Genomic DNA, 24,236 nt, shown 5'->3' on the forward strand with positions numbered 1-24,236 from the left:
GTGTCGCCCCAGTGACTGTGGCTACAGGCTCACATGCTGCCGAGTCTCTGCTTAAAATGCCACTGTGTGTGCTGACCATCCCCAAGAGAGAAGCAGATTAACTCATCGACCAAAAAGGTGGTCCCTCACGGGTTCTGAGTACTTGGTACTGCCCAATGTATATGGCATACAAAGTAGGCATAAGCCAATTGTGGTCACCAAGGCTTCTATGAAAAGCAGGCTATTAGTTGGGGAGGGGGGTGTTTCTGACCAATGGGACGCTTTATGCAAATTCTCAACTGGATGTGTTTGAGGGGAAGAAGGTAAGTACCCACAGTCTGCATGGTGCAAAGGTTCAAAGGTCAACTGTGAGAGCTTTTTACGCAGACTGTCAATATTTTTGTTATAGCAGTTAGTGTTAGTAACTCCTAAGACGCTGTATAAGCACAGCGCCCTTTAGAGAACCTGGGAACGCTCCAAGCATTCTACAGCCTGTATTATCCCGGAGCTGCCGAGCGAGGTGCTAGACTCTCCTGGTACTGCTGTCATGGGCCCAGACAGTGGGAAAGCAGTCAGTGGCTTCAAATATGAGCCCCAACATCAGAGGCTGAGTTCTGCATCATCAAATGCTGTCCACAGACAACCGTGTATGGGCAACCCAGAAATATTGGACATTGCGTGCGGATAGGTCTCCTCAAAGCCTCAGCAGGCATCTGGGCTGGTTTAGAATAAGGAGCAAAAGCCTTCCCACCGTCCTTCCTACTTACCTGTTCTTCATGCTTAAAGGAGTTCGATCTGCAGAGGCCCAGCCTTGCTTAAAGCTGACGTTATTTCCTGTCTCTGTGGGCTCTGTCAGTGTTTCCTGGTCGTAGGGTTTAATGAAATGAAACCTTCCAAGGATCTACTTCACAGATGGCTTTGGGCCACGTGTGTCAGTGTGAACTAACCAAAAGGGTTTTGGGGGTACTTTGTTAACTGTCATGTTCATGTTTGGGGTGGGGGTGGGGGTTACAGACCACTAGAAAGAGGCCTTGAGAGGTGAGGTTCTCATAGCTTTTCTCCCCAAAGGCCCCCATTTATCTACTTTATCCTTCCCTCTTCCTATAGGCCCACGGCATGTGGAACTTAAATATGAAAACAGGAGGGATGCTGCTCTCAAGTTGCTACTGACCCCAGTCCCTGCCTCATGTCAGAAATGCTTGTGCCTTTGTGTGTTTTTCTCATCACTTGGACTGTGCCTTTCAGCTTCTTGGGATGGGCATCCAAGACAGCATTGTCTCTGGGCCATCTTCTTACCCTGATGGCTTTCACTTGCCCAAATCCTTCCTTCCTGTTCACTGGTGTCACTTCTGGAACCTCTGCACTTCCTCCCCTAGACAACTGGAGGTCTCCACTGTCTCCTCTAGCAGGGACCTCTCTTACCCAGCTGTTTTTCAGGCTGTGTGCTTTCTCTGCTTTCTTCAGCATACTTCCCTAACTCCACTTGAAAAGTTTGCTTGTCTTTGTTAAGCCTTGACCCTGAATGGTGGGTAAGAATCTGAGTGCTCTTTGTTCCAAAGTTTTCTCATTGTTTTCTTTCCAATTGTAGAAAACATCTCCCGCCAGGCACACCCTACTGTTTTCATGAAAATTATAGCCTGCAAATAACCGCTTAAGTCAACTGCCAGGCGAGGTGCTCTCTGCAAGAGGGAAGATTCCAGCTGCTGACAGAGTTTTGTCGGCTTTATTTTGGGAACAGAGTTCATCAAGGAAAGAACAGGATTTTCAGGTGCCCCCTCCCCCCATTTGTAGCAGATAGCAAGGCTGCTGCTTTTGAGGTCCAAAAAAGCCCGAGGAAGAGGCCAGCCTCCAGTTGCCCAACCTGCTACAGTCCCCCACCTTGGGGTCACATTTGATCCATTGTCTTGAGGGTGCTATTCCCTTGTTCGATCAGATGAGACCCACTGAAAGACCAGGGCACCAAAACATATCTAAGACTTGTGCTCAAACTGTACCTGCCCCCAGCACTGGACATCTTCCTCCCCAGGAAGCACGTGACATCCCACTGAGGTGTGGTGGGTCCCTCTGATGCTGCTTGCATCCTATAGCGAAAACTGGCTCCTTATAAGGTATGGTCACCCCTAGGAGCTGATACTCAGGTACTCATGTGATGCCATGAACATGAAAATGTTAAGGTTCTCCCCAATTTAACTGGTCAGTAAAACGCTAGAGAACTCGACTGGGCCATAGAGGGAGTAAGGTGGGACTGGAGGATGGACGAGAAGGGGGAAGCCACAATGGATTAAAACCACATAGCTAGGAGAAGCAGCAAGTGACAAGGGGCTTTAGAGCTGGGGAATAAGTTAGAATAGCCCTAGATCTGCCCAGTCTAGGCATTTGGCTTATAAATAAAATATCTGAAATGTGTCTTTTATATGGGCTTATTAGAACCTTAACTCCAACAACACTGAGGAAGAGTGTGAAGTGTTTTGTCTACCTCTTATGTCTCATCTGAAGAACAGAATGTCATCTATAGACCCATAAATCATTCTCTCTATCCATCCATCTATTATCTACTATCTATTATCTGTCTATCCATCCCTCTATCCCTCCCTCCCTCCATCTATCTATCCATCCATCCCTCTATCTATCTAGAGATGTAGATATCTATCTAGCTTTCTCTATATAGTTAATTGCAGGATCCATATCTAGCCAGACAGGTAGAGACACACAGCCCACCCTCAAGAACCTAACTACCTAGTCTCAGGGATCTATGTTCCTCTCCCATCAAATCCTGCAATTAGATCAATTGACTCATAGTTTAGGTTTAGTGAACAGGTTGCTCAGCATTAGCATAATAATTTACTATCCAAAGAGTGGCTTTATAGATCCTTGACACAGATCCTGGAAACAGGCTCAGCCCAGATCTACTGACCAGCACGTGCCAGTCCGTGATCGGTTGGAAGCAAGCTGTAGTGTGAAGAGTGGTAACCTAGACTATGCAACTTTGCCCTCTCTGTAGCACGATTACTTCTGATGCTAGGTACTTCCTGCTGTCAGTACTCTGATGTTTCACACCTCACAAAGCTTTTTCAAAAATAGGAACTGGTTTGGCTCATTTGAGCCACTGAACTGAGTTTCTGGAAACACCAGGGGCCCAGCAGTTTCCTCCCTGGCTACTGTCTCTTAGGCCTGGCATCTAATAGCTGTGTAATTGATAGCTGAACTAATACAGAAGTGCAGAGCCCTGAGGAGACCATCTACCTACTGAATATGAAAAAAGTCTATGGTTCCAGTATGACTGAGAAGGGCTTGACTCATGGTAGTAGGCCTTGCCCTCTCAGCCTAGGTTCTGACTTTGCATGTTTCTGACTGACTAAAATGGCCATCCTTGGGGCAAGGTGCCTTTGGATGCTCTATTGCAAGGAGACTTGTGGGTCTCTTTCTCCACAATCCTCCTTGGCCTCTGATGTTGAATCTACAGTGAGGTCCTGTATAGAATGGGGTAGAGAGCTGGGGTGCTCTGAACGGCCCACTGTCCTGCCCCCACATGCCCCTGGGGGAAGCTGCTGGTCATGGGGGACCCCGCAGTGGGGTGGGCTGAGCACCTGCTGCTCATCCCCTCAGCCCCACCTCCCCAGGACCCAGTTTGAAGAAGCGGCCACAAAGTGCTTCAAGGCAGAACTTATCCATAATGGTTTCCGGGTTGTGGGCTTGTGAAGTTGGAGCCATTTCCCCTGGCTCCCCATCCCGCAGACCTTGGGTCCTAGCCATCCACCTGGAGCTGGTTAGCCACATTCCAAATACGGAGAGACACATTAGCAGAGGGGAGAGCTTGACTCCAGAGAGGCCACCAGCTGGGCACAGTAATCAGGAAGGGCAGGGTGTCTGCGTAGGGGAACCTGGACCACAGGAATGCTCCAAGCCTCCCCTGAGAGCCTCAGAAGACAGGCAGATGCAGCATCTTCCTTTCCATAAACTCCCCAGCTCCTGGCCTAGTCTCGGAAAAGATCTGCTTCTTTGGTGCCTAAGAGACCGGAAGGGTAGAGGTCTCTCCGTGCCAACCCTCTGCCATCTCCCACACTCTTGGCTGCTTATCCATCAGTGCTGCTCTGCTGGGGCCAGCTCAGAGCCAGCAACCTTTGCCTACTGTCTCTGGCATTTGAGGGTAGCTGCAGCCCTGAGGCCAGCCAGGGTACATGACAGTTTGGGGCAGTTGAGCTCAGGATCTGTCTTTACCCATATCCTAACTTAGATGCTCTGACAGGAAACACAGGCAGACATAGGTGATGATGTTAGACACTCTGAGTACTTCCTCTGCTGGCCTTTGCTCTAAACATATTCCATGTGTGATGTCATTCCATTTTCTAGCCTTAGAAGTAGTACCATTCTGTCATGTGTCAAGCTTCTCAGATGGTACAAAGGAGCATAATTTCTGAGCCATTGATGCTGGTGAGCAGAGAGGCCGTTCCAGCCACCTGCTGGGGTCCCCACTTGGAAGGCAGCATGGCCTGCATAGGTGCAAGAAAACCTGGGCAGAGAGGACTTGGACTATATACTCAGCTTGGCGCTCTGGCCTCAGGCCTGGAGGTTTTGAGAAATGACACTTAAAAGTTGATAGATCCTGACAGGTAGCTGCCTGAGTCTGTGACAGAGAAAACTATCTGCTATGGTACAGGTAAATATGCTGTGGACCAGGCAGAAGAGAAAGGAGACCTGGATGGAGAGGGTCAGGAAACATAGAAGACCAAGAAGCTGTTTGCCAGGACAGAGGTAGGTATGGGGGCTGAACTAGCAATGGATAGATGGGAAGAAACTGCAGAAGGGGCAGCTGATGGATACTACAGAGTGGATGCTCGCACTGGCTCTGTGTGCAGGCTGGGCTGCTTTGTGTGAAGCGGGTGCTCACATTGGCTCCATGTGCAGGCTGGGCTTCCAGCCCAGATGGGCACTTCTCTGTGTGACTCACAAGATAAGGCAGGGGCACAATGGGTTATGGCAATGTTCAGGTCCTGGAGAGTGGCAGGTAGCCCCTACGTTTTCCTGGTGCTATGGCTTTTCCTAGAAGTCTGCCAAGGTGGCTAGTATGCTTTGGAGGGGACTCCTTTTGACTTTGATGGCCTTCCTCAACCCCACCCTCACCCACAGCAGGACCCAAGCTATCCTCCCCTTACTGCTCTTACCCGATAATGCTTGCGCCTGCTGGGTGGCCTGCTGCTCAGACCAGGTGGTGCTGGAAGGCTGTGACTCACCTCTCAGAACTCTTCAGGGCCCCCAGGGAATGGATAAATGTCTGGGCACCAGTATATTGTCATGCACAAAGCATTCGTAAGAGAAAACAAATTTCTTAAATTACAAATCCATCAGGACTGTATTAATGCCTCCCGAAAGAAAACATCCAACTTGGATCACCCAGGTGGCTCTCTCCTGGAACTGCTTGTACCCGTTATCAAGAATCTGCTCTAGCATGCAAAGCAGGAAGGCTCTGCTGGCCCAGGACATGGCTCTCTGAGGCTAACAGGAAGTTCACAAGTCCTTGCTGTGATATGGTTTTGCTACCTGGTCTGGAAGTCTCACGTTATATTTCTCAGGTTTTACTGGAAACATGTTAGGTCTTGTATAATTCACTCTTTTATTCCTAGCAGTCATTACCCAGAGAGGTCTGAGAGTCTGTCTCCAAGGTTTGTGACAGCCACAGTCTGCTGCCCTTGCTTCCTGATGGTATGGTTTACATTGTAGAACTCTCACTGGTGACACTGCTTTTGTGTCCCTAAAGACCTCCTTTGTGCAAAGTAAGTGACAGCTGCTTCCTTCTGTGACAGGGCAAGACGGTGCAGAAGTTCCTCCATCTTGTATTCTTGATGAGGCCATTTCATGCTTAACTAGATGGGAAGCCCTGTGGCAGTGGAATGACTCTGTCACAGGGTTCCCTAAGACCATCAGAAAGCACAGATATTTACATTGCCATTCATAACAGTAGCAATATCACAGTTATGAAGTAGGAACCAAAAATAACTTTGTGGTTGGCGATCATCACAACATGAGGAATTGTATTAAAGGTCTGAAGCATTAGGAAGGTTGAGAACCACTGCTCTGTACAGATTTGGAAGAAAGAGGGTTTTGCCCTGTGCCTTCTTGCTCTCGCCTCGTTAGACCATCCATCCCTTCGGTGGCATTAGACATTACTTCTTTGGGATTCCAGTGGATACTGAAGACCAGCTAGGATGTACAGCCTGTGGACTAAGAAACTACTAGATTCTCGGACTTTGCATTCACAGCCACCAGTTGTTGGATTAGCTGGACTCCCTGTAAGTCATTCCAGTAGCCCTCCCCCTATTTCTAGATACAGAGACAGGTTCATTCTCTAAGTTCTGTTACTCTCAAGAACCCTGACTAATACTTTCTGTTAAATGGCCTGCTTGTGCAGGACCTCCCCATCCAGCTAACTGCTTATCTTAGCTTCTGATAAACTGCTTGCTTCCACAACCCCACCCACCCACCCATCCTGCAACTGCTGGGTGAGATGTGGTTTTTGCCTTTAAAAACTCCTTATTCTGGTGCCACACTTGGGTCTCAAATACCAGAGTGTAGTCCCAGCTAGTTGGAATAAAGTTGGCTATAGATAGTGTCTGAGTGGCCTTCTCTGGTGGGATCTCTGTACCACTACTGAGAGACTAGGAATTAGAAAGACTCCATGATAGACAAACAGAGGGAGAGAAACCATGGCCAGGTAATAAAGGTGGAAAATTTCCAAGATGTCCGGCTTCTTACACACACACACACACACACACACACACACACACACACACACACACACACACGCACGCACACGCACATGCACACACGCATGCACACATGCATGTACACACACATGTACACACAAATGCACACACAAATGCACACGTATACATATCCACACATGCACACACACATACACACGCACACACGCACACACACACACACACACAGGAAACCAACTTTCTGTAATGAATCATAGCCTGACATGCCCCACAAGGTGTGAGCTCGGGCTCTGAAGGGGGTGGAGGCAGACTGATGCCCCATGGCTCCCAAACAGGCTTTGACTCATGAAACGTTCTGGAACCTTTGCTGCCTTCAGCATTGATGAGAACTAATAAACAAGCACTGTGTTCAAGCTAGATGACCTTACCCTTCCCACCGAAGCCATTGTTAACAGTGACTTCATGAGAACATGAGAGGTGGCCCAAATCCTCCTAGCTACCCAATAAGCCAAGAGGAGCCCTGTCTTTGGGGCTCATGCTACCACACTCTGTGTCTGGACAGCAGAAGCACCCATCTCCAGTGAAGGTGAGGCCCTCCGAGTAATTCAGTGCAGCACCATTCACACAATAGTGCTATCTGTGAGCATGCAAAGGGTCTGTCAACAAAGAATCTACCTCTTGGGCTGGTGAGATGGCTCAGTGGCTAAGAGCACTGGCTGCTCTTCCAGAGGTCATGAGTTCAATTCCCAGCAACCACATGGTAGCTCACAACAATCTATAGGGGTGATCTGATGCCCTCTTCAGGTAGGCAGATATATATGCAGCAGATCACATTAAAATAAAATAAAATAAAATAAAATAAAATAAAGACTCTACCTCTTAAAAAGAAGAGTTTGCTCACCTTACACCCATCAGAATGGCTAAGGTAAAAAACTCAAGCCATAGCTCATGCTGGCAAGAATGTGGAGCAAAGGGGACACTCCTCCATTGCTGGTGGGAGTACAAACTTGTACAGCCACTTTGAACATCAATTTGGTAGTTTCTTAGAAAACTGGGACTAGTTCTACCTCAAGACACAGCTATTACCACTCCTGGATATATACCCAAAGGATGCTCCACCATACCAACAAGGACACTTGTTCAGCTATGTTCATAGCAGCTTTATTCACAATAGCCAGAACTGGAAACAACCAATATGATCCTCAGCCAAAGAATGGATAAAAAAAAATGTACATTTACACAATGGAGTATTACTCAGCTATTAAAAACAAAGACATCATGAAATTTGCAGGCAAAAAGATGGAACTAGAAAAACAAATCATCCTGAAAGAGGTAACCCAGATACATGAGTTCATGATATGTACTCACTTTAAGTGGATATTAGCTATAAAGTAAAAGATAATCATGCTACAACTCACAAACCCAAAGAAGCTAAGTTACAATCTGGAGGACTCGGTGGGGGGGGGGATGCTTGAATCTCACTGAGAAGGAGAAATAAAATAGACATCGTGGGTGGATGGGGATTTGGGGGGAGGGACTGGGTGGGAGAGGGAGGGGACAGGAACAGGAGGGATCAGGCACAAGGACGATGGAGGGAGAGAGTACTGGGAGAGACAACAAGAGTCGGTTCGGGATGGTGGTGGTGCCAGAGAAGGCATCTTTAGGACAAGCTAGAAACCTAGGGCAACATAAGATCCCAGGAGTCTATGAAAGTGACCCAAGCTAAGACTCCTAGCAATGGGGAATATGGAGCCTGAACCAGCCATCTCCCTATAACAAGCCAAGACTTCCAATGGAGGGATGGGGACACCAATCCAGCCGCAAACTTCCAACTTACAATTGGTCCTGTCTACAAGATGTTACAGGGGTCAAAATAGAGCAGAAATAGGGAGTCAAAATGGCTAATCAATGACTGGTTCAGCTTGAGACCCATGCCATGAGAGGGAGCTCACCCTGACACTATTGACGACATGCTGCTATACTTGCAGACAGGAGCCTATCATAAACGTCGAGAGGCTTCACCTAGCAACTGATGCAGAGACCCACAGCCAAACATTAACTGGAGCTCGGGGAATCTTGTGGAAAGGGTGGAGGAAGGATTGTAGGAGCCAGGGGTCAAGGATACCATAAGAAAACCTACGGAATCAACTAAACTGGGCCCACAGAGGCTCACAGAGATTGAACCACCAATCAGAGAGCACTGGTGGGATGGACCTAGGCCCTCTGCACATATGTAACAGTTGTACAGCTTGGTCTTCATGTAGGACTCCTAACAGCGGGAGCAGGGACTGTCTCTGATTCTGTTGCCTGCCTTTGGGAACCTTTTGCCCTAACTGAGCAGCCTTGTCTTGCCTCAGTGGAAGAGAATATGCCTAGTTTTACTGCAACTTGATATGCCATGGTGGCTTGATATCCATGGGAGGCCTGCCCTTCTCTGAGGAGGAAGGGAGGGGAATGGATGGGGGCAGGGGGAAGACTGGGAGGAGAGGAGGGAAAGGAAGCTGGAGTTGAGATGCAAGGTAAATAACTAATTTAAAAAGAAGAGTTTTGCAGTATTACAGAGCAATAGAAGGAAAGTTTGTTTTTAATGTGCCTTTACTAATTTTTGAGATTTTATATAATTTAATGTATTTTGATCACATCCTGAGCCTAGCCTTAATTCCTCTCACATCCTTATTCTCTTTTTCTTTAATTATTACTGTTACTTGTAAGAAAAATATATGTAAATGAAACCTTCTGAGTTCTTCTAGCCTTGCTTGCATGTGCATGTTTTTAGGGCTGACTACCCGGGATTGAATAACCAGGTAAGCAGCTGTTTCTGGGCAAAACTGATTCTCCCACTCTTAGCAGCCATCATGGTTTGTAGCGCTTCAACTAAGGGTGGGCCCTTGTGAGTTTTTTCCCATCCACAAAAAATAGTCCAATTGTTACTGTTATTGTTTAGGTCTTGTTTACGCAGTTACATTGTTGAGATTTTACAGGTGCAGTGCCATTGTCCTATAGAAGGAAAGTATCTCAGCAGACATTCTGGTCCCCTGGCTGTTACAACGGTTTCACTCCTCTTCCAGGCAGGTGGAACAAATTCTGCATCCCTCAGTGACATGAACAAGTTCCTAGATCACTAAACTGCCTGAGTGTCAATTCTGTGATGAACATTAGGCGGGTAGGAGAGAACTGGATGTAGTTATGGAAGGACACCGTGGGGACTCTCATCACTTTGGAATTGTTCTATATCCTGATGAGATTGATGGACACATAAAACTGCACTGAATGGTTCTCTTTTATCCCCTCTCTTCCCCTTCCCCCTTCCCCTTTCCCCTTCCCCCTTCCCCTTTCCCCTTCCCCCTTCCCCTTTCCCCCTCCCCCTCCCCCATTCCCCCTTCCCATTCTCCTACCCCTTCCCCTACTCCCCTCCCCCCTCCTCTTCCCCATATATATAGGAGAACAGCGCGGTTCAACTGTGGATATTGTGAGCATGCTCAGGTTGTGAGATTGTCCTGGCTGTGATGGACTGGCATGGTTTCACAGGCTGCCTTCACTGGGGACACCAGATAAGGTGTGCACTGACATAAAACTATATAATCATGCCAAAATAAAGCATGAACATGAGAAACATTGGCTTTGGATGAAGGAAAGTAAACAAACTCAATCTGAGCTCCTTGGGCTTCACTATGATACATCTAGGGCTTCTTTTTCCCTTCAGGGTTTTCTTAGGCCTGTTTTTCTTGGTGTGTGTCATAATGACTTGAAAGATACACACATGAGTCCACCACCATTTGTGTGTGTGTGTGCATGTGTTGGGTCTAGGAGCAGGCTGGGATGATGAGCAGGCAGGCTGGAGAAAGGGCTCTGGAGAAAAAGCCCCAGTGTGTGCCTCCCACATGGAAAGCCCTGGAGTCCCACAACAGGGAAGGACAGAGGCAGTGGAACAGGAGAGGATGATGCGGCAGGGGGTGGCGTGGTTCAGAGAAGCAGCAGAAGCATTCAGGATACCCCTCCTTCTTCATGCCTCAACTTGAGGGTCAGTGCTGAACCTGACGAACCCCAAGGCAGGGATGTGCCTGAACTTGTTCTGAATGCTGCTGGGAACGTGGCCGAAGTGGGGGACTGAAACGGAACTTACAGGTTCTTTGGAGAGTCCTTTGTGATGGATGGTGTTTTGTTGGGACAAACACGGGAAGGAGTGTTTTCCTGAAGTGGACACAGGTAGGAAAGTCTAAGGCAGGCTCGTGAAGGAACGTTTCACTGAAGCAGACACAGGAGAGAGGATGTTCTGCTAAAGCAAGCACATGAAAGGATATGTGATGAAGGATTCTTTGCTAATGTCATGCATGTATTGGTCTGTATTACATTGTGTAGTTGAGCTGCGTTTGTCTGGACTCCATAGAGAGAAACGCACCCAAAAACTTCTGGTGGTATGCCTCAGCTTCTTGCTGCTTCTGAGGACTCGGCTGATTGGCAAAGTGATGTCATCTGGGACAGACTCACGTACTGAGACAAGAGACATGGTAAGACAAGACAGGTGATGTTTGGAGGGTTAAATAGGACTCCACAGAGTGAAACAGGTCCACCTCCCCTGTATCCTTTCTTTCCCACTACCTCTGGTGGGTGGTGGGCTACAAGGGAGGTTAAGGCACTTAAGAGCCATCATTAAAAATGAGGTTTGAAAAAAATTGAAATTACAGGGAGGACCAAGAGAGGTGCGGAGCACAGCAGTGTTAACTGCTGGCCCTGGCCACAGGCAGGCATGAGTCCTTAACCCTTCTCCGCGAGGAGGGCTGGAAATAAATTCTGCTCAGTATTTCTGTGGATTGCACTAGCACTCTCCTGTAAGCCCAAGGTTGCACTCTGGTGGTGACAGATACCATATTCTCTACTGATTAGGATGGTGCCAAGGGGGAAAGGCCCCATACAACCAGAGACAGGGCCTGGCAAGGAAGCAAGCCTCTGAAGTGGCTTGTAGATGAGCTGATCTAGACCCTGCAAACCAAGAGTCAGTATGCCCATTTCGCTATTCCATCACTCAGAAGTTGCCTGAAGTCCTTCTCACCCCTGCCCTTGATAGCAGGTCAGTGCCTTGTCATGGGTTGGGTGGTAATGAAGGAACATGCCCAGGATCCCATAGCTCCGCAAGTGCTGCCGTCGTAGGAAAGCTCAGGTCCCTCTAGCACCACAAACCAAGTTCAGCTGTGTACTCATGCTAGGCTGGGCTCTCTGCAGACAGAGCTCCTGGGCCAGGGACAGGGGGGAATCACATCCTGAGACACTATGAGTTGGCAGCACAGTGTGAGGGGCACAACCTGAGAGTTGGCAGCACAGTTGGCTGTCTTAATACCCACTCCACTGTGCTACTCTCCCATGACCTAGCCAGCCTATTGGACTCGACATATTTACAAAGGACTAAAATGAGTCCTTGTGGGAAGAAGTAACCCCAGAAACCCCAGTATTGATTGTCACCGATACTGAAAAGCAGTGGGACACTCACAAGGGTGTGATGCCCTGGCACCAAGCACCTGACATTCATCTCCCTGTCCTGTACATAGACAAGTCCCAGTACAGTCATGAAGGGTCTGGCTTCCATGATTCCTCTATAATCCTTTGCTCCAGGATTGCAGCAAGAAACACAAGGGAAGGAGAAACACAAGCCAGCCATGAGAATGCTCACTTAACGATGGGAGAGGAGGCAAGTGCAGAGGGCTAGAGAGGCCATACTGCACATTCTCTGGGCTCAGTTCCTACCTCTGATGTTGGCTTACCCATTTTCTCGTGTTCCAGAGCATGGCTGGGTATAAATGATGCTGAAGACAGGAAGAATGCTTTTAAGGACAGATGGCAGAGGAAGGCAAAGGGTGTCGTCTTCTATTTGGCACCCTATGCGGGCCCACCAGAGAATGATTTGTGAAAAGGCTCAACCGTTGCTTGGAAGACATTAGCTGGATGTGAGAGCGTAATCAGATAGATCTTGGCTTCAGGAATGAGTGAGGGAAGGCAGGGGTGACAGGTGGAGGAATGAAAAGGTGGGAAGGAAGAGGGCTGCAAGAAGCCTCATGTGCCCCAGGCATGCTGCTGACAGCCATGCTCACTGGCAGGGAAGATGCCAAGGTTCTGGGAAGATGAAGATTAACCTGGACGCAGTCCAAGAAAGATGAGGTCTCCATGCTCTGAATTCCTCTTTGATTACTGTAGGACGGGCTTGAGTGGTTACATGTTGTTGAAAGTCAGTGATGGCCGGCAGGGGTGGGCACGGAGCCCAGGGAAGTGGGACCTCTCTCCTCCCTGAGTGCTCCACAGCATCCCTGAACAGTTCATCCCACAGGGCTTTGGCCCCCATGTGGGCATGAATCTATGTTCCGTACACTAGCGTTTGCTCTTGACAATTTTAAAAGGCCCGGAGCAGAAAACAATTTAAATGTCATTCTGCTGTATAATAAATATGTGTTCTACTAGACTAATTAACTCACTTAATTGGGCAGCCATAGAAGCAAAAGCCCCTTTGTCTCTGTTTTAAAATCTTGTGCGGTTTTTCAGCCTATGTGAAGAAGGCATGTTGTCAGGATGTCTATTGCTCTGTACAGCTGAAATAATTAAAGGAAGTCTGTCTCAAGAGTCACCACTAGTGGTGGTGTCAGGAGCCCCCTGGGTGGTTAGACCATCTTAATGGCCAGCAGAGGCACCTGTATATGTTCATAACTGAGTGCATTCAGCCTCGGCGTTTATGTCTCCTCTCTCCAGGCTCACAGCTATGCTTCATTTTCTTTGTGACAGAGAACAGGAAGGGCCTGGGGGTTTGGATCCACAGTCATTGACAAGCACATGTGGCTTTGGATGCCAGGTAAGTGCCCTGTTTTCTGGGAGTTCAGCTTTCACTTGTGGTAGAACTTCATCAGAGTGAAAAATGTGACATTTTGGGACTTCGTGAGGAGACCAAGTAGGACATTCCTGAGGTTGCCATCAGTTTCCTGACAGTCAAAGGATCCTAGAATATCCTTGAGTGTTTCTCTTGTCTGTATGATCTATCCAGGCTGGCCACTGCTGGGTCTCTCTATCTTCCCTAGTCAGTAGGCTTGGGCTTTTCATAACTTACTCTATGGTTCTTTAATGCTTCAACCTCCCAGCACAGGAAACAGAGGTCGTGGCCCTATTTAGAGATAGTTCTTAGCAATTCCAATCTTCGTTGTCAGCAGTCCAGTACACTAGCAAAACACCCAACACGAATCAGCAGAGGCAGTTCAGTCCACTCAAGAAACACTAAACATGAATCAGTAGCAGAAGAAACTGTGAGGCTTGGCCGATAGGCTTGAGTCAGTGGAAGCGACAAGAAGCTGCCAGAACACTACCAATAGTTCTTTGGTGCATTTCTCTCTACAAAGTCACGGCAAATGAAGGTCAGCGAAGAAAGCAAGGGGAACCAATACCACACAGCCTTGAGACCAGCCTCAGCAAAGCCCAATGGAGACCAGCAAAGAGTTGCAAGGCGATGCAGTGCAAGAGTGTCTTCCACTGCTGTTTGGTTATAAATATACTCTTTCCAAACATCATGGGTCCTCTCAAGTGTCTGCTCCAGCAAAACGTCACTCGCCCTTTCACAAGACAGCTTCCAGCAAAACACCACGTCTGTTCCCACAGTCTCTCTCATGTCTGCTTCAGCAAAACATCCTCTCATAAGTCGGTTTCCAGAAAGATATCACATGACACAACTCAGCCTCTGACAAAATCAGAAATTCCCATGTCACTGTCTCTTGTGCACAGAGTCCAGCAACTCCACCCTGGCTGCACAAAGGGCGCAGGGTGTCTCCTCTAGATATGACCATTAACCCTTTAAGAACCACTCTGCTTGCTATAGAGCACCTGCTGTTCTAACAAGGCTGTGTAGCCAGCTGTGTCCTGCCTGAGGAAGGGGTACACCCCCAGCCCCTGCCTCTACCAGAGGACGTGAGGCTATACATATGTGCCCTCATGGCAGCCACTTTCCATTCTGTTGGTAACAGGACAAAGCTCAGCAGGGGCTTGTCATTGGCTGATCCATGGCAACCACTTCCCATTCTATTGGACAAAGCTCAGCAGGGGCTCCTCATTGGCTGATCCATGGCAACCACTTCCCATTCTATTGGACAAAGCTTAGCAGGGCCTCCTCATTGGCTGATCCTCTTCAACCTCACCTGACCGTTGTCTGCCACAGGAATCAGGTGCCACCCTCCCCAGTGTGTTCACCCGTAAGAAATGTCAGGAGCTGCATAGCGATGCATCAGGTACAAGCACGGCCTGAGGAGGTGGCCTTTGCTCTTAGGTGTCCCTTGATCACCTTGCTGCAAGAAGCAGCTCATGAATTGTGATTGCCCACCTTCTACACCACGCCCCCAAGCCAGCTAGGAAGTCGGTCCTTTAGGAGGTGAGGTGGCCTCGGTGTTCCCATTAGCCAGCTTGATACAACAAATGTCTCTTCTACCACCTGCCTCTCTGGGAACTTTTGTGTGGTAACAGATGACAAGTTTCAGCCCCTTCATTTTTTTTTTTTTTAAACCCTGCTTTGCTAGCCTTGTTGGAGCTAGATGTATTTTAATGATAAACCATGGGGCAGGGAGCAGCTTCAAGGGACCCTTGAGGTACGAGGACTCTGTTTCAATTCTTTCTCTTTTTCCGCTTAAAGACTTGCACAAACCGCATGGTAACAACCGTAACAGAATGCTGCTTTAATCACCCCAAATCCCATCACTCAACCAAATCAACTGTTTTTAATCTCCCCTTCCTAATCTTCCCAGAGCCTGCCTGTGAGCAGACGTTTCTGTAAACAGCTATAATCACAGCAGCGGTCTGCCCCTTGCTTCTCAACCCTTGCTCCACATGGCTACAGACTTTCTTAGATATCCTTTATAATGGACCTTCACCGGCCCTTCAGTGAAACTCCCATGATCTGCTTGCCAGTCCCCCAAACGACCATCTTGTTGTCACTTGGAAGAGGTTAAAGGCAACCAGGAATGGACACCAACATTCCAAGAATTTCTCAGTGTTGCTGGACTCTAGATTTATCTGGCATTAAAATGTCTCCCTGGGTCAGGTACTGTTTCTGAGGTTAGAGCTCTTTTTTTTTTTTTTTAAATTACTTCTTTTTGAAATTATACTACAATTATATCATTTCCTCCTTCCTCTTCCTCTTTCCAAACCCTATCATGTACCCTTCTCCTTGCTCTCTTTCAAATTCATGCCCCCCTTTTCATTGTTATATATATATATATATCATGTATATGTTTTTGTGTATATGTATATGTGTGCGTGTGTATATATATATACACAACGTGCACACTGTTACTCCTGGGTATGCTTTCAGGGCTGACCATGTGGTTTTGGATAACAAATCGGTCTGCCCTTCCTTGAGGAAGACCATTTCTTCCATTCTCAGAATTCGTAGTTGCATGTAGTTCTCTATGTAGGGTTGATGCACTGTGCCCTCTCCTGATCCCATCCCTGCCTGCATTGACATGTCTATTATTGTTAAACTTGCTCAGTTCATGTTCAGGTAACCATGTTGGTGAGGTCTTATGGGTGTAGCTTCTGACATTACTAGAAGATAGAGTCTCACAGCAAACTCTCCGATCCTCTGGCCCTTAAATGATCCCCGAACCTTACAGGGGTTGTAGATGTATCCATCGGGATGGGATCATACAACTGCATTTTGATTGGCTCTAGTTTTCTGTAATCATCTCTGTTGCAAGGAGAAGTTTCCTTGAGGAGAGGCTAGGCCCACTTTTATCTGTGGGTATAAAGACAAATATTTAGGATGTAGTTAGGGAATATGCTAGTTTAGTAATGTGGGTGGTTGTGCATTCTCCTTTAAGATCTATGACTTCACTAACTCTGTATAGTTGACTAGGTTTCTGATACCAAACAAGCTTAGCTCTTATTGGGTGGGTCTTAAGCTGTTGGTTACCACCATGGTAGACATGCCACTACTGTGCCCTGGGTTATCTTGCCATGCTGCTCATTTTCTGTGGAGCTTTTATCTACTCAATACATCTCCTGTTTTCTAACAGGTCTCTCACAAATTACCTGTCCTTCCATGCCATCTTGGTATAAGGTGAGATCATTCCTTTCAATGGGTGGTTCATGTTCACCTTTGTCCATTACCAACACCATCTTTCCAAGCCACACATCCCTGTGCCAGGCACTCTGTATATTTTTAAAATGTACTTTATATCCATGGGTGGTGTTCTTTCTGCATGCTTGCCTGGTGCTCAGAGTCCAGAAGAGGGTGAAATACCCATGGGCCTGGGAGTTACAGCAGTTGAGAGCTGCCATGTGGGTGCTAGAGATTGAACCCAGGCCCTCTGGAAGAGCAACAAGTGCGCTGAACTGCTGAGCCACTGCTCTAGCCCTGGCACTCACTGTTTTTTATGTGGCTGTTGAACCCCATTGGCTGCTGCTGGAGTTACCTTCAGATTCAGAGGAAGATGCAGGCTTAGGATGCTGATGCAGCTTCTTCAAAGCCATGTCTTCACTTTCAGAGCCTGCTTTGCTCCGTCTCATTCCCTCTAGGCCCACTCAAGGGTCTTTTTATAGTGAGTCAGGCACACCAACCAACTCTTCCAGTCAGAGCTTGACCTGTGGGGACTGGGGTGGCCTTAAGCTGCAAGGTGTGTTTTATATAAAAAGAAAGAGAAGGCAGGGATATGTTTGGTAGAGGCACGGTATAGTGTGGGGGAAGGGGGTGCCTCTGCAGGCCCATGCCAGCCACATGACAGTATAGTATATAGAATAGAGTTTATTTAGGCCACCGGGAGGGGAGTTGAGGGAGTAAGAGAGAGAGAGAGGGGGGGGGAGCCATGAGTACATGGAGAGAGGGGGAGAGGGCAATGGGGAAGAGGATAAGGGAGCAAAAGAAGAGAGCAAGAGAGTGAGGAGGGGGCAAGCAGCCCCTTTTATAGTGAGTCAGGCACACCTGGCTGTTCCCAGGTAACTATGGGGCAAAGCCTAGACAAATGCCAACAAAGAGATCTGTCTTTATAGGGGAAGCAAGCCCCCAACCCCATCCTGCAGGAGCCCTGGATGGGGCAAAGCTGACCAGCTGGGATGCACACATTAGGGACCAGAGTCAGGAAGGCCCTTGCCTCAGAGAGTAGTAGAGAGTAGGGCCAGGCTAGGATCTGATTGTCCTGGTTGTGACCAGGCTCCAACCCTCCCTTAGAGGGAGCTGGTTCTAGAGACACACCTGCCGTCTGAAGGAGAGACATTAGAGTCTACTCTAGAGTTGCTCTGTCCTCAGAAAAGGCAGAGCTGTTGGGCCTCAGACTGCCTAGTAAAGGGAGGAGTGACTACAGCCTGACCTGGTGGATAGAGGCGGGCAGGGCAGGTAGCAGAGACTTGGGTACCAGAGGAACCAAGGCCAGGGTCGGGGCAGCCTCAAACCTGCTGCCCCGCCCTCTCAAGCTTATTCCTCACAAGGTGGGAAGGACTTGCTTTTGCCTCTAAAACTCCCAGAGAGAAGTTCCTCTCCCACCTGTAGCAGGGAAATATTAAAGAGAACGGCAAGTTCCTGAGGTACACCCAGCTACTCTCTGTCCGGCGGTCTTGCCGCCTCTAGCTAGCTCCAGTCAGCAGTCTTCCTATCTCCTAGCCCCCTGTACCTTCTCAGCCATAAACCCACTGTGATCGGCAGTCTCAAATTCCAGTAACCCAGTAAATAAAAACTCTAGATGCTTATAATTAATCTGTCAGATTTATATATCAATACATTCTCAATTCACAATGCCCACACAATAATTTCAGAACCAGTTGATAATAATACAAGATGCCCACCTAGATTAGACAAGTTACCCCAATTATTCTATCCCTATATGATATCATAGCTACCTGTGGTTATTTAAAGCCACCCGGAATCTGAATCGTCCTGTTCTCTGGGGAACCCAAAGCTCTCCTGACAGAATGAAGCCTCTAGGATGGAGTAGAGGCATCAGCGGGCATTCGGTGAAGTTGGTAGACATGGAGTGAATAAAACACACGTGGATCGACAACTTCCTCCACTTTGAGGGGCTCAGCAGGCTACCAGACAAGCAGTGTGCTTCCTGAGGTAGTGCTCTGAGGAGACAGCCAAGTAGCATGTGACTGGAGGTAGGCCCAGAGGCCAGCTTAGAGGAAATGGCTCTTCTGAGGAAGAGGCAGGATTGGAGGGACCCACTAAGTGCAGACCTGGAGGCAGGGCACTCAGGCAGGGAACAGAGCAAGTGTGTACCCTCAACCCCATCTTCTGTTAGCACTGTACTGTGGAGAGCGTCCCTAGAGAGCCAACCCCTGCCAGGATTCCCAGGCTTCCTCTGAGGCCTTGCTTTGGCTCTGTGGTCCACACTGCTCTCCCTTCGGGCGCCTGCCTTTGTATCCTACTTGCTGCCTGGTGAGGTTTCCCAGCCACCTTACTCAGCGCCCCCAGACAGTCCCCTCAGACTGATGGCTTGTTTACATCTCTGATAGCTGTGTCCTCGTTAGGAGCAGCTGACAGATGACCTTGCAGGGCACGAAGTCGCCGCTGTGTTTACCTCCTGGCTACTAGGCGGACAGCTGAGATTTGTGAAGCTACCTGTGGTTGTTTAATTGGAGAAAGCTGTCCTTGTTAAGGACTCTAGACCCAGAGAAGGACAACTCTGGAGAGAAGGAACACGTGAGCTTTAATTACTGCTGCTTGCTCATTTGCTGCGTGCTGATGGATGTTAACTGACTGCAAGATCTCACTTGTGTAGGGCGGTGTGAGTGTTGGTGTGAGCGGTGCAGGCTGCCTCCCAGGGAGCCTGGCCAGGCTGGCCAGCCTTACTAGCAACCCTGAACTGAAGGGAGGGAGGTGCTGCCCTCCCACTCTCCTCCCTCCTTCCCTCCCTCCCTAGCAAGCTGGGGAAGGGAGTATCCTCAGGACTCAGGAGGAACTGCAGAGACATTTAGGTACTTACTTGCTTCACCCCATAGCTTACCAGCCAGGGGTCTCCTGGAGCGCACAGTGTGCCTAGGACTTGACCACGTCATCTGGATGATTAGCAAATGTGAGGGTCCCGGCGAAGCCCTAGGATTCACATCTGCCAGGACACAAATCCACAGCTTCTGGTTTTCAGGGCACTTTCATGCTCTGTCCTTTTAAACTTTTGAGTCTGGAGATCATGAGATTCACACGGGGTTTTAACAAACAATGAAGGGTGGGCTCTATGGGCAGGCTGTTTGCCTAGCATGCGTAAAGCCATGGGTTCAGCCTACCCCCAAACTGCCTCAAACCAGGCATGGGGAGGATCAGGAGTTCAAGGTCAGCCTGGAGGTCAGAAAACAAGATAGGAGAATCATGTCTTTCCTCCCACTGTAAGTTCCAGGAGTCGACCCAAATCATCACACTTGGCAGCAAGCACCTTTACCCTCCGAGCCATCTTGTCAGCCCAGGAACCAGGATACTGGCTTCCATACAGTCAATAAGAATATTTCCATTGACATCGTCACAAGGGGACAGATTTGTTTCCGCCATGTTGTCTCCCTACAGCCTCTCCACCTCCCTTCTATCCCGACCACCCAACAGTTTGCAAGTTTAGGAGCTGAGCTGTTCTCTTCTGAGATTCCGTATTTCCAGAGTGACGCTCTGCATTCGCTTGTTCTCCTCAGCGCACTGTCTGGCTCCTCACTAAGCATGTGTATTTTTGAATAATTCGTTCCTTTCTATGGCTGACTAGCACCCTGTGGTATGGACATACCACAGTTGGTTTACCCTTTCACCCATGGATAAATCTCACATAATTTATGCGGATTTTGGTGTGTGTGCTCTCGGGAGTGCAAATGCTGGATTCTGTGGGCGTTACATACTTTGTTAAGCAGCCTCCTCCTGCTAGACTGGTTGTTCTATTTTGTATTCTTATCTGTAAGGTCAGAGTGACCCTGTTTCATGGGTGTCTCTAGCATTTGCTAGTCATTTGTTAAATAGCTGTTCTGACCCAGTGTGTGTGTGTGTGTGTGTGTGTGTGTGTGTGTGTGGTGTCTGTGTTCTGATGCAGTGTACATGCGTGGGGTGTGTGAGGTGTGTGTGTGTATGTGTGTGTGGTATGGTGTGTGGTATGTGTGTGTATGTGTATATGGTGACTCACTGTGTTCTGATGAGTGTATGTGTGTGGGGTGTGTGTATGTGTGGTGTGGTGTTTGTGTGGTGTGGTGTATGTGTGTATGTGGTGTCTGTGTTCTGATGCCGTGTGTACCAGTGTGTATGTGTGTGTGTGTATGGTGTCTCACTGTGGTTTTAATTTGCATTCTCCTAAAGGCTGCTTATGCCGAACCTTTTCTCAGGTGCTCACAGGTCACCTGTAGGTGGTCTGGTGAACTGTCTCCCCTGGTCATTCGTCCACTCTCTAATGGAGCCACAGAGTGCTTCGCTGGTCAGGCTCAGTTCTAAGGTCCTGCAGTGACTTGTCGCAGTATGCTCTGGGAGGTTTTTGTTTTTGTTAATTTTTTTTCCTGTTCTTTCCCCCTTTTGAATGTCACTTTCCCTCCTTTTAGAGGGATGTTTCTCAGAGCAGAAGTCTTACTTCCATGGGGTTAATTTCCCAGACCTCTTTACGCAGGCTTTTGATGCCCTCAGACCCTTACCCTGTTATGGTTACAAGCTATTTTCCCCCCTGTGTCTTCGTTTCCCTCCTAAACTTTTGAGGTGCTATGTACTTCTTACATTTAGTTTCATATTGATTTTCATTGAAGCTCAGGTTTTTTCCTCAAACACACCCAAAGTTCCGCTGTCCTTTGTTAGACTGTCTCCCAGCCCTGTAGACTCTCTCTCCTTCATACTCCTGTTGTGCGTGGCTGTGCGCGTCCACTTCCGGTTCTGTTTCACTGACGCATCCGTCTGTCCCTGCCAGCCCCATGTGGTCCTGACCACTGTGGCTACAGAGAATCTGGGGGGACTTACCTCATTTGACCCATGCATGGCCCAGAACTCTCTCTGGTTCCTTTGCCTTGCCTAAGAATCTTAGAGAACCTCCTTGGCCAACTCTCCCTTAGTAAGTGGAAAGTTCTATTAATTTCCCTGACCGTAAACACAGGTCTGTGTTGTTCTTTTCATGTCATGTGGTGTGATATGAGTACAGCTTCATTTCTCTAACTCATCTCCCCCCTCCCAATCCCCGTTATTGACAACACCATCATCAATAACCTGCCTCTGAAAACATTCCGCCATTTCCAAAGGAGACACAGCTGAACTGTGTAGACTTTTTCAGTTTCATGACCCCTGAGGGACACATGGTTTCCCGGATGGAGCTGCTGAGTCCAGAGCTGCGGCTAGTCGTCCTTGAGAACGAGCAGACAGGTCTCCGTACTGCCCCACGATGCAGAGCAGATAGGAAATGGATCCATTGTCTCTTCTTTCTGGAAGATTCTCACCATCCTTTGGCCTACCTGTTCTCTGGATAGCTGCCTGTCCTCTCTGGAACAGAGGGGCTCCCAGGGTCTGAGCTCCTACCTCCATCACAGCAAAGGCTCTCCCAGCCCTGAGGAGCCTGTGACTACTTTAAGAAAATCCTTCCAGGGCTTCAAAGAGTAACAGGATAGCTTTCTGGAATGCTTGTTAAAATTCTTGAATATGTTTAAGGGATTTACATGTTCAAAGAGAGAATGCTTTCTGTTTGATGTTGACAAAAAGACGCGCCCCCCCCCTTTCCTGTGAATTTAAATAATTTGCCTGATTTCGGTGCGGAAGACCACAAGACTCTGTTCTCAGTGGTCGAGATGTGGTATTTGTTAGAAGACACCCCACTCCCAATCCCCCACCCCGTGACTAACTGCAGGGGAAGATGTGTGTAAATGATTCGGAAATATGTTTTCAAACAAACGGCCATCTGAAAGTTGTCAGCTGGGAGGAAAATGGCGCCACCCTTGCATAAAGAGATTTGGTTTCTCTGAAACAATCACACACAAAGAAACAGAAATATCATCTTAAGTAATCATTAATGACGACCCAATAGGGACCTTCCAGAATAAATGGAAATCAGTCGCCCCCTTGTGGACAAGGCGGTAAGTACTGAGTTCTGAGGGAACTGTGGTATATGTACTCTTACACATCTGGCTGATTCCGACGCCCTTTACCTACAGGGTCCCTGGCACACGGCTCTGAGATGGTGAAGAATTGAAATGCTACTAAAGCCCCTCCCTGAGCAAGAAAATCTTGGCAGGATGACGCCAGAAGCATGGGGAGGGGAAGGCTCTGCTCCTGATGGACCACGGTGAGCCTTGATGCTGTCCAAACAGGTTCTGCCAAACCCCAGGAGCGGCTTCTGGGCAAACATGGGACTAGCACCGGGACTGGCACGTGAAGGCGAATGCAAAGGGTTTGGGAGATATTTTTTTCTCCCAACAAGGAAGCAGGCCGCTGTTGATTTCCCCCTGAGGGGCCGGAAGTGCACTGCAGCAGTGTTCCGGTGGGCTGCTGGGCCTGGGTCTCCTCCTCCGAGCCCTGCATCCTGGGGACCAGTGCTTGTGCATTTGTCCCACAGAGATACTGTGACTGCAGCCAGCCCTGCAGCATCCCGCAGACCCCAGCCTTCAGAGTCTGTCTCCTCCAACCCTGCCTGCGCCCAGCAGCGCGGACCACGTGCTCCCGAAAATCAGGAGTTTCAAGCTTTCAACCTTTGCTGTTATTCATCGTGGGGCCAGGGTCCCTCCTACCCACAATGTGTACTCTCTGGGCAGAGAACAGGATTCCTGGCAAACAGAAGCTGGGAGCGCAGCCTGGAGTGCGGTGTCTCCAGATCTGACTCTGACCCTGGGATTCAGGATGTTCATATGAACATGTACGTTAAGTGAATCCTTGGCGTAGGCTTCTGTAGTGGGCCGTGGGTCCACCATTGTGCAACCCCCGCATAAGTCTTTTCCTATCTCTTGGCTGTTTGCAGGGATGAACTGGCACGATTTAAGTAAAAACAAACTGAACTTCATTAAAAAAACAAAAAAAGTAAACTTTTGTTTCCCAGAAAGTCCTCAATAACAACATTAGGAAGGCATTCCTAAGAAGAAAATATTCACAATGCAAATGTTCGACAAGGGGCTTGTATCCTGCATATATAAGGAGTGTTTGCTATGCAACAACAAGAACAGGCAAAAATGAGGATAAGATGATAATATAAGCTCCTGACAGCCCAGTCCTACTGTGACTGGAAATTCTAAATAGAACATACAAGCTGCTATGTGAGAACTCTAAAAGGTGAGTGAATGCAGATTGGGGGGGCGGGGGAGAGAAAAATCTGTGAGCAGCCATGTGCTCCTCCCTCCTCCCTCACCCTGCTCTTTCCTTGTCTGGTCCTCCCTCACCCCCTCTGTTCCTCCTCCTCTTTTCTTCCTCTTCCTCACTCCCCTGTCTTCTTCTGTTTTTCTTCCTTCTCATGGAAACAGCAGAGGCAAAAGGATACAGCACAAGGGAGTGCCAACAGAATCTGATTGGGGGACACATCTGGAAAGGTGGTGTTAGGAATATCCAGGATTATACATAATTTAAAAAAACAGCCCCCTAATTCTGTGAGAACAAGCAGTAGGCTTAGCTTGACCCCT

At 48.3% G+C, this 24,236-nt stretch overlaps 1 long non-coding RNA gene across 4 annotated transcripts in view; it reads left to right on the plus strand.

Annotated features, from left to right (window-relative positions):
- Gm46418 overlaps positions 1-23,996 on the plus strand; it is a 41,096-nt gene extending 17,100 nt beyond the window's left edge. Inside the window, exons 3-8 of one of the 4 annotated variants that reach the window (XR_001780958.2) lie at positions 4,637-4,731; positions 10,139-10,254; positions 11,058-11,206; positions 11,583-11,766; positions 13,431-13,530; positions 22,785-23,996. This is a non-coding gene — a long non-coding RNA (predicted gene, 46418). The remainder of the gene's footprint in view (positions 1-4,636; positions 4,732-10,138; positions 10,255-11,057; positions 11,207-11,582; positions 11,767-13,430; positions 13,531-22,784) is intronic. The other 3 variants (XR_001780956.2, XR_001780957.2, XR_003950506.1) reach the window with 3 other exon arrangements.
- The last annotated feature ends 240 nt before the right edge of the window (positions 23,997-24,236 follow it).

The sequence above is a fragment of the Mus musculus genome, chromosome 13 (assembly GCF_000001635.26).
Source record: "Mus musculus strain C57BL/6J chromosome 13, GRCm38.p6 C57BL/6J".
Lineage (NCBI taxonomy): Eukaryota > Metazoa > Chordata > Mammalia > Rodentia > Muridae > Mus > Mus musculus.